A 10872-nucleotide genomic window follows, 5' to 3' on the forward strand; every position below is an offset into this window, starting at 1 on the left:
GGGCGGAGTTGGGGCAGGGCTGGGGGTGGGGAAATGGGCGGGGCCAGGGCCCTGTGGAGGGTCCTCTTTTTTTATTTGTTAGATATGGTAACCCTAGCATAGAGTATAAGTCAAGAAGGGACCATTAGGTCATCTAATCATGACCTGTGATACGGGTCTGTAGCATCTTACACGCATTTAACATGTGCGATTTCAGCTTTACGCGGTTGGCAAAAGCAAAAACAAAAACAAAAAAAGAGAAAAATAACAATTTTAATACTGTACCTGTAGTGCGGGCAATTCCACCCGCCATTACACTCAATGTAATTTTGACTATATGCGATTTTCGCTTTATGCGTTGACTGCGGAACGTAACCCCAGCGTAAGATGCGACAGACCTGTATACAGGAGGTAATATTTTTCACCCAGTTACCCCTGTATTGAGCCCAGTAACTTGTGTTTTTGTGGTCCTTGGCTAAACAATGCCTTCCAGAAAGGCATTCAGTCTCGATTTGAAGATAGCAAGAGATGGCGACTCCACCACTTCCTTTGGTAATTTGTTCCTGTGGCCAATCACCCCCGTTGTTTAAAAAAATATGCCTGTTTCACATTTCAATTTGTCTGGCTTCAGCTTCCACTAGTTGTTTATTGTTATGCCTTTCATTGGTAGATTAAAGATTTCTTCAGTGTTTGATATTTTCTCTCCATGAAGAGGAAAATTCATAGACCATAATCAAGTCACCTCTCAAACTTCTTTTGGATCAGCTAAACAAAGCTCTTTAGTCTTTTAACATAAGGCATTTTCTCCAGACCTTGAATCATTTTTTAATTTTGGGGGCTCTTTTCTATGCTCTCTAACTTTTCAGCATTCTTTTAAAAATGAAGACACTAGAACTGGATGCAACCTTCCAGTATCCATCACATCAATGCCATATTCAAATGTAAAATTCATCTTCCTACTCTTATTCACCACTCCCCTTTTTATACATCCAAGGATCACATTAGTATTGGGTTTTTTTCCACAGCATCTTACTGAGTGACCCAGATCGCTCTGTATCACTATACTGTCTTTATCATGTATAGCACTCACTGAATCTTTGTATTATCTGCAAATTTTATCAGTCATGATTTTACATTTACTTCTGGATCACCGATGAAAACTTTGAACAGTGTAGGACATAGTACAGATCCCTGCTGAACCCCATTAAAACACCCCATTTGATGATGGTTCTCCACAGACAACTATGTTTTGAGATCTGTCCATTAGCCAGTTCTGAATCCATTTCATGTGTGCTTTATTGAAATTGTGTAGTGCTATTTTTAAGCTAAACGTGCAATACAAAGTCAAATGCCTTACAAAAGTCTAAGTATGTTACATTTATGTGGTTATCTTTATCAAGCAAACTCATAATCTCATCAAAGAATAAAATTAGGTTTGCTCGACAAGACCTATTCTCCATAAAACATAGTGAGTGGCATTCATTATATTCCTAGTCTATTACTTGTTAATTGAAGCCTGTATCAGCTTTTCCATTAGCTTGCTTGGGATTGAAGTCCAGCTAACTGACCTATAATTACCAGGGTCATTCTATTTGCCCTTTTAGAACACTGGGAAAATATTAGCATTCTTCCAGTATTCTGGAATTTCCTTGGTATGCCAATAGTCATTAAAAAATGATGTTAGCTAGTTATCTAGGCCTGCTGATTTAAAAATGTTTATCCCTAGTAGATGTTGTCTAATATCTGTGTCCATTACTAATGGAATGGTAAGTATTTCTGTGATGCTGGTAAACTGCTCTTACTAAGTCTGTAGGTGTCACCTGAGCACTGACCAATTCATAGCTGGAAATCAGACCAGCTCACCCGTGTTACTATTATTCAGGATAGGTGTTAGACTTGTAAGGATGTGTTTAGAGACTCTAAAATACACATACAATGCTGAATGCATAAATCTTACTTGTATTGTCTAGATTCCATACTACAAGGTAAAATATATCTTTTTTTATAATTGTAAAAATGCCTGCTCTGAGCTTGTGAACTCAGACTGGAAGAGTGGCTTCCCCACCTATCAATGAGTACTATCAAAATTAAGTGTCCTTTTTCCTGATTGTAGAATCATGGGGGTTTGGATATTTAATAAACTCTTAAAGAACTCCCAATTTTCATTCTCATTTATTTACATTTAATTTTTTCCTCCCAATCCTGTTTCACTCAACTTTCCTCAGATTTTGGAAATTAACCCTCTTGAAGCACCAAATATCACTACAATTATGCAGTAAAACTGCCTAAAACACTGTATTAAACCTTGTGCAATTTTACTGGGTTGAACAGTGTTGCATGCTGCTCAGCTCCTAGATCTTTTTTGCTCTCTGCCAAACTTTAAATAAGCCACCTCTATCTTACAGGAGTGCATTTATTTACAGATTCTGCAGAGTTAGGCAAGATGGGGCATATGCAGAGTAGTACAGTACTTGCTTTCAAGTTAATTGTGCATGTTTCATGGCTGCCATTGCTAGCAAGTATGCACCAACCACTATTCACATGGGATCAAGCCTATTCTAAATGAAGTGGGTTTCAGCTACAGCATGTTCCTCAGTAACTTAAGAGGGTTATATTATCCATATGCACTAATGAAGAACTTTGGATTACTAAAATAACATACACACAAATAAAAAAAAAGATAGTTTGCACAAACTGTTACATTTTGCAAATTTCCTTAGGAAGTGGCCTGCATCCTGTGCAATTAAAGTAAAAGAGTGGACAGTCAGGATACCCCGTGTAGCAGCAAATGCTCTAGTATAGCCTTTATCCTCCTGCAATATCATTCTATTACACCTACTGGGATAAGAACAGAATGATATGTACATAGGTTGAAATACCGATGTTTTCATTTTTATCAGTAGCTGTTAGGCTCTGACCAGATGTTAATTTCTGGGAAGTTTTACCTAAGCAAATATTCAAAAGGATTTAATTTGATTATTTTCACTTATCTACTGAAAGTTGTCAGGGGCAAGACTTACTGAAACAAACCTTTTCACTTTGGCCAAAGCACAGAGAATTGTGGGTCAAATCCTGATCTTACCAGTTGCTATGAAAGAGAGGAGCCACTACTTACATTAAAAGATTCCTTGCTGATTACAGGGGCAGCACTGCACTGTTGTGGTAATGTTGCTTCTTTGAGTCACTGCTACTACTGACTGGAAGCAGTATAGTCTAGCAGATGGAGCAAGGTAATGAGAATCTCAAGGCCTGATTTCTATTCCTCACTCTGCCAGGGACTTGCTGTGTGACCCTGGAGCACAGATATGTAAGGTCTTCATATCTTACTTCCCCCATTGTTGCACATGGGAATAATAATAGATATCATTTTTTGAAGTACTTTGAGATCCTTTGGTGAAAGGTACTGTATTATAATTACTAGCTGTCTGGGGAGTCATTACCCAAATCTGCATTTTATGCCTTCTGTGGGTTCTGGTGTATGAACAAGAGCATGATTTGGTTTGTCTTCTAGTGCTCTCATGGCATTTGTGAGCTTCGTTCTTCCCTTTTGCTCCCTAATGGACAGTTGCCCCATATTCATTCTCCATGGGAAGAAATATAGCTAATAGCACATTGTGCATAAGCGGCAAGCTACATAGATACAGAGGGTGAAATAAAGCCACTGAATTTTGTATACAATCTGCACTCAATAATGGATTACTAGAATGCCCTGAAAGACAGGAGATCAGTTAATATTGCCTAAGGTGTTCGAGACTTCTTGACTAATGAAGTCAAAAGGAATTTTGCCATTGACTGACTTCAATCAGAGCAGGATCCAGGCCCTTTGATATGTAAATCACTGGAAGTGCAAGAGCTATTTGTCACTAGTTATCACCTAAAATAAAACACACACCATGTTACCCTGGATATTTTCATAGTTAATTAGGATCAAGCACACTGTAGCCAATTTACTATCCAGTACATACAGATTCTTCCAGGACAGTCTAGTCTAAGATATAAGAGGTAATTGACATCCAGGAACCTTGCGATCACCCAGACTACACAATAGCTCTAATCCTTACTTTGATGTCACGAAATTACATATAATAAGAAGATGACCTGCCAATTCTGTGGCAGCATCTTTCATCTGAGTATCTCAAAATATTTTACTAAGAGTAATGAATTACTTAAGCCTAATAATATCCCTGTGACACAGGCATTATTGTATTAATGTAAGAGATGAGGAAACTAAAGCAGAAAGTGTAAGAACCTGTCAGGGTAGGTGGCCCTGTGAGAACTTTTTTGAACACTCCCATCACTCTAACAACAATAAAGTCCAGACAGCACAACAAAAAACATAACGTCCAAAACAGACCATATGGATGCAAGACAACACAACCTTCTCCTTCTTTCCAACATCTTCCCTGGACAGGATAACCCTGGCACTAAAGACTTGCCCATCTTCCAAATACATCAGCCATGACTAGTTGTCCTTGTTCAGTCCCATAACAGGTGTTCCATCACCCCATAGTGAGCCCATTAGATATGCCGAAGATACTGCTTCTGGGATTCTCCCAATACATGGACACAAGCCTGGCTTCTCAATACACAGAAATGACTCTCTCCTGGAAAACAAAAGAAGCAAAACAATCATCATCTACAACGATAGCAAAATTCTCAGTTATTACATAATACTGATACTTTGTGCCCCGACATACTAATCAATGAACCGTACTCTTGGTCCAGCATCATTTCCCTCACCCAATATAATAGTCTCTTTCCAACTCGCAGCACATTATGAGCTAAACCATGCCCCAACATCCTCTTACTCTATCACGCTTTTTCCCTGAACTTACTCCCAAAGACCACTGGGCCTATAGACTGGGCTCCTATCCCACCCTTTAAGGAGAAAGGCCAAACAAACTCAAACCATGTTAAACTTGTATGGGTGTTCACCACTTCCTTCCTTCAGGCTGCACAACCTGTCTGCATGCCTCAACACCCCAGCTCTCCCAGGGCATGATCTCCCAAAGCTGCATCTGAGGGATTTTGAAGGTGTAGAATAATACACCCACACCATCAGTTTCACTTGCACCCACTAACTATACAGACCACCCCCTTCTTCAATGAGATCTAGGCTTTTCACAATCCATTTTAGAGGGTAATTGAGTTTCCTAAATCATTAACATGTCCAAGTCGTGCAGGTCTTGACATTGCCATCTTCCATACTTGTGTCCTCAAGGCTCTAATACTATTCATATTCAACATCCCCACCATCAGCGGGTTTGACTCCCCACCTGACCCTACCCATTACTTCTCTGCAGGTTATGGGTTCTTCCTGCACTGTCAGAAGATGCCATCAGGAGTGCTCAGAGGATGTTTGATAGGCCTCCCCCTAAAATGGCACTTTTCAATGCCTCAGCCTAAGTGCCTCAAATCTCCTTCCTTTCCCCCAGAGTTCCTTCCAAACCCACCCCCCTTCTTACTTTTGTGCTTTCTTATTAGCACTTTTCAACTGTTTGTTTCCCTGTCCCCATGGTTTGTGGATAACCTGGGCACACAAGGGAAGACTGTGCCAGTGATACTGACCCCCCCCCCCCTTCTCCTCCCGCATTCCGGCCAATGGCTGGGAATCAGAGTCAACTGGTGTAACTCCACCACTGGACATGACTAATCTGCAATGACCAAGTCAGATATCTTGACCAGTCCCACTTGACCAGATCATCCCCAGTCTTCTCCGTCTCCTTTCCATTCCCCTCATGCTGACAAACTAATACATCTGCATTTCTAGCCCCTAACCCAAAATCCACCGATTCCAAAGCCTCTATTTCTGTGAGGAGGCTGCCTCCCTGGCTAACTCCTGGACCTCCATCTCCTCTGCCCAATTGGCCAGAGGGGAAAATGTGTTGCCAACTCTATAGATAATGGAGCAGGTACTAGATGAAGAGGAAAGGAGAAACAAATACGGCTCCCCAGACCCAGAGAATCTCATTCACCCAAGCTAGAGACCCCAGATACCCCACCACTCCCTCACCCCCTTTCAAAGCACATCTGTATGATAAGGGCGTAGGGGTGCTGCCCCTCATCCAGAACAGAAAATGGCATTGCCTGCCCCTGAGGAAAAGGGCTAACACTGTTGGGGGAATAACTGACAGGGAAAGATATGGAGAGAGCAGCCCAGAGGGCGACCGAGGAGAGGAAGCCTCTCCCTCCCCATCAGCCCCACCAGTCATCTGGCGCTGCTGCTGGGGTTCTACCAGAAGAACTCTCACCATGGGACCCAGCAAGCGCCATCCCTTTTACTCCAGCACCAAACACTCCTCCTCCCCATCTGTCGCTGCAGGTACTTCCACCTTCCTTTTCTCCCCCTCCCCTTTTAAGGACTCGCTGGAGTTCTGCTTCTCTACCTCACTTCTCAGCTTCCTCCCTCATGGTCCTACAGGACATTCATGATCCCTGCTCAAAATTGATGTTCTCTGCCAACCCACAATCTCCCTGACTGGGCACTGAGCATCTTCCCTCCCTGCAACCATCCCTCTGTGCTTTGCCTCCGCAACCCTCCCCCACCTTTCTCCCACCCATTCTCTCTCCCAATAGGCTGGAGCTCTCCGCCTCAAAGCCCTCCCCAGGCACAACTGAGACAGCTGAATCTGGACACAGAGCCCCAGATGGTCCTGATTCTGAAACAGGGTCCCAGCTCAGATGTGCCCCCACAGCTCAGATGTGCCACATTGTAAGCATTTGTCCCTTCCGGGGCGCAGAGTTGCCCTTTGTCCATATTCCCAACATCTGAAACACTACACTTTAGAGAAACCACCTGCAAAGTGTTCTTAAGACCCACACCTAGAACAGGTGTGGGGCTGCACCACATAGTTTACATAACCCCCTCCCATCTCCACCAAACTGGACAGGTGTACTAATGTATTATCTACCAAGCTCCTCCTCAATTTAACCAGAAAAAACATATTCCCCTCTCCAAATTCCCAGCTGGCTATTTTCCCCCCTTACAAGTATTGTTTCCGCCTTAACCAATCCTCAATGTATTCATAAGAAATTGTATTGTTTCTAAAAAAACCTGTTTCTTTAACAGCTCCTAACATAAAGAAAGTAACAACCGTCACATGCTGCCAATCCTTTTTTACATTATGCCTTCCCATAGTGCTTCCAAAAACTCTCAATCTGAGACTTTTACTACAAAAGCAAAGGTCAGACTCCCTCGACCCTGACAGTTGACTGGCGGGAACCGAAGTCACAAACCCTATGCCTTTCAATATCAGATTCTTTATTAGGAGGTCTCTTTCTGGCATTGGGGTTGTTAGGGAAATGTGTAGCAAATAGGCAAGGAGGTATGTGGTCCATCTCCAATTAATTGTCCTTGTATCTGCACTTCCATTCCCCCATCCCACCTCCCAAACTTGGCCGCCTGCCCTAAATGTTGGCCACCATTCCTTCGTCCTGGTTTCTTCCAGGCCTCTGCATAAGATATCACTGACTCCAAAGTACCTCACTTAGTAGTGGCAAACACAGTGTCTGATTGCAACCCTTTAGTTATCCTTATACTTTTCTGCCTAGGGGCCTCAGCTCCTGAGAAGACCCAGGCAGTTCCTTACTCTGCTGCGTCCATAGCATACTGACCTCTGCAGCTGTCCCACTGCCCCAGAGAGCCTGAGCAGTATAATTACCATCTCATCCTCATCTTCCTGCATCCTCAGTTTTTCAGTAATTCTCTAGTTTTGATTGGGAGACTCTTGTTCCCCAGTCAGGGAGCTTATCCTCTGTTTGTCTAGCTGATCTACCTCCTCCAATCCCATTCCTTCCTACTCCTCCACTTATATTTCCACTCAGGTTCATCCCAACCCACTCTCTTTCCTCTGCTCCATGTCCATATCCCCATCTCTCCTTGGTACAGTCCTCAATGCAAGCTCTGTATGACTAGTGACTACCTTCACCACCACCCCCATACTAGGCTCTCCTCTAATCACTGGTGACCCTCTGGGCACCTGGGGTGCTGCTTACTGCACTCCAGGCCTCAGCTGTTCCTCTGGCACTGCAATCTGGTCTCCTCTGCCCCCGCCACACCTGCTGCTTCTTCCATCATCCACATGAATTACTACTGCCAGATCTCGTGACGCAATCTCCACTGCCAGGTGTGAGAGAGGGGGACCCAGCTCATGCCCCTTCCAAATTCCCTAACTCTACCTGATTCTGTTGCTCTTCCTGTTCCACTGTGGAATTTACTACAGCCACCAGACTCAATGATGCCTGCCCAAATCCCATGGATGTTACTGCTGTAGAGCTCTTTGCCTTCTCCTGGATCATCTTCCCCAACCTACTGACCCTCCTGAACCCCAACATCCTCCCAAGTCCCCTGACCTGTTCACTGCTCTCAGAAGTCTTTTGGTTTACTGGTTGGTGGGGCAGGCTTGCCAGAAAAGCCCTTCTCCCTACCCCCATAACCTCCTCCCTGTGTCTTTCCATTGCAACCCTCTCAATGCATCCGTTTGTCCTCTTCCTCCTCCACCCTTCCCTTGAATGAAAGTCTTGCATGCGGGAATCAGAACTTCCCTGCAAATCCCCTGGGTCTCCACCCTGGAGCTGCAGAGCAACTACATGCCCTGCTTATTCAGCAGCCTTCTTGCTCCTCTCACCAAAGTCCACAGCTATCCCTCCGAAGGGGTGAAGGGCACAACCTACCTCTGACAAGCTCCACAAGGGGCACTGAGACAGTTCAGGTTTACCTGCAAGTTACTCAATTAGTAATTGGGAGGTAAGGTAGTTAATTAGGCAGGGAAGCACCTGGGCATGATAAAAGGCTAAGGAGCTCAGATAGAGGAGAGAACTCCTGAGGAGAAAGGAAGCTTCTAGAGAGGCAGAAGGACTGCATAGAGAGAATTTCTCCAGCAGACTGTGAAGAAGCCAACACTCCAAAGAGGAAGAAGCAGGGTAGGCGGCTGGGTAGCCTACAGAGGAGGGAAGGTAGAAAGTAGCTCAGGGAGCAGCAAGGGACTGAGAAGGCTTGGTTCTGGCTGTTCTAAGCAAGGGCCTTAAGTTGGAGCCCAGTGGAGTGGGAAGGGCTGGGTTTCCCTACCTACTTCAGCCAGGAATCTGGAGCAGAAGTTTCTAAATCCAAGACAGCTGAGGTATGTCTACCCTCATTAGAGCCATGGGATTTCCTGTTCTCTATTAACCTGAAGGGGACAGAGACTATTAATAGCCCAGCCAGTGGATTGGGTGAACACATAATTCAGCGTAACAGCAGAAGGGAGGGTGGTTGATATAGCTCCCCTGTTGAAACAGAATGGGGAGCTAACAGACAATGCCTCATATTACAGAGACCAATTTATCCCTGGTGTAACTCCACTGATATCAATGGAGTTCTACCAGAAATGAATTTAGTATGAAAAGAGTTTAAAAGGTACTAAGATGCCTAAAGATCTTTTTAAACCTGTCTCTAAGTAAATAATGTTAACCTGTTGTGGCCATGTTTGTGAAAGAAATGGCATCAAGATCAGTGTTCTATAACATATGCACAACTAAAGTATGTGGTAGGGAAATCTTAATTCTGAATTTTTTCCCTTTCATATACAGCATTAATTATTTAGACTTTGAAGCAAGGAGGTGTTGAGGTTTCTTTCTAAACAAATGAATTAATTCTTGTGGCTATTAAATGCTATTATGAAAAGAGTTTATGGAAAACTAGCAATTATGTATAAAGAATGTTGTGGACCTGAAATCTACCCTTTCATAAAATGGTAGGAAGTGCTGTCACCAAATTACAGAGGTGAAGCTGACAGCCTGACCTCTAAAGGGTAGATTGACTTATTCTTGTGTGTGTGGAGAAAACAAAACTTGAATCTGTCACTTATGCATTCATGAAATAACTATTTGTACTGATGATAGGTTGCATTAACTGTTTAGTTCCTATCTATATTTCAGGTAGGACAACTGGGGTGGGGGGGGAAGGGAGTGGGAGAAGGAAAGGAAACATAGGTATTCAGTGGATTTTCTTTTAAGCACCTTCTTCTTGTAGTACCCATAGCCCCAATTCAATCCACTATAGGAAAAACAATTTGGTGTAACTGATAGGGATGAGTTATAAACTAAAAAGAACAACATAGAAATACCTTTCTGAACATAGAGATGCATATTTAAGGTTTTGAAAATCTGCCTAGGTACTGATCCGGTGCTTACTGAAATCAAAAGAATTATTCTGATTAACTTCAATGCATACTGGATCAGGTCCGCTACTGAGAAATAGGGTTGGGTGAACTCGTTAGGGTTGAGCGAGAAGGAACCTGAACCTTTGCACTAAATCTCTGCAGGAAAAGACTTGAATTTTTTTGAGGTTCAGAAAATTTCAATAATATTTTCACATTATTTGCAGCTTTGTACCCTTCCCTAGATTTGGTTGAGAAAGCAAGTGGAAATATCGTGCAAAATGCTCAGTATTTCTGACCCCCACAAAAAGTACTGGAAAACTTGTGAAAGTAAATTTGTGGACTTGCCAACTTTACTTCCAGCCCCAATTGGTTCAAATATATTTCTACAAGTAACTCAACATTGCCTCCAGACTTTCTGAGGCTCACCCATCATTAGTGTTTTCGTTTACTTTAAATATTGAAATTAATATTTTACTGTTTATCAAAGACAATTGGACTGACAGCCTTAGAACTTGAAATCTTTTCATAGCCAAAGAATGATACATTTTGAGCAGCAGCAAGACAAGCTTCCTCTTCATCCCCACCAACGCTACTTCTGCAACCCCTAGAGATGAAGATATAGGTCACTTAACTTTCCATGTTCATTCAGGCCCCAGTACACAAAAACTGTTAAGTACATACTTAAATCTTATTGTTTTGAATGTCTCACATGTTTGTAATGGCTTTCCGTGGATGCTATCAACCAAGGTGTTAT

The sequence above is a fragment of the Terrapene carolina genome, unplaced genomic scaffold (assembly GCF_002925995.2).
Source record: "Terrapene carolina triunguis isolate 2854851 unplaced genomic scaffold, T_m_triunguis-2.0 Scaffold42, whole genome shotgun sequence".
Taxonomy (NCBI): Eukaryota; Metazoa; Chordata; order Testudines; family Emydidae; genus Terrapene; species Terrapene triunguis.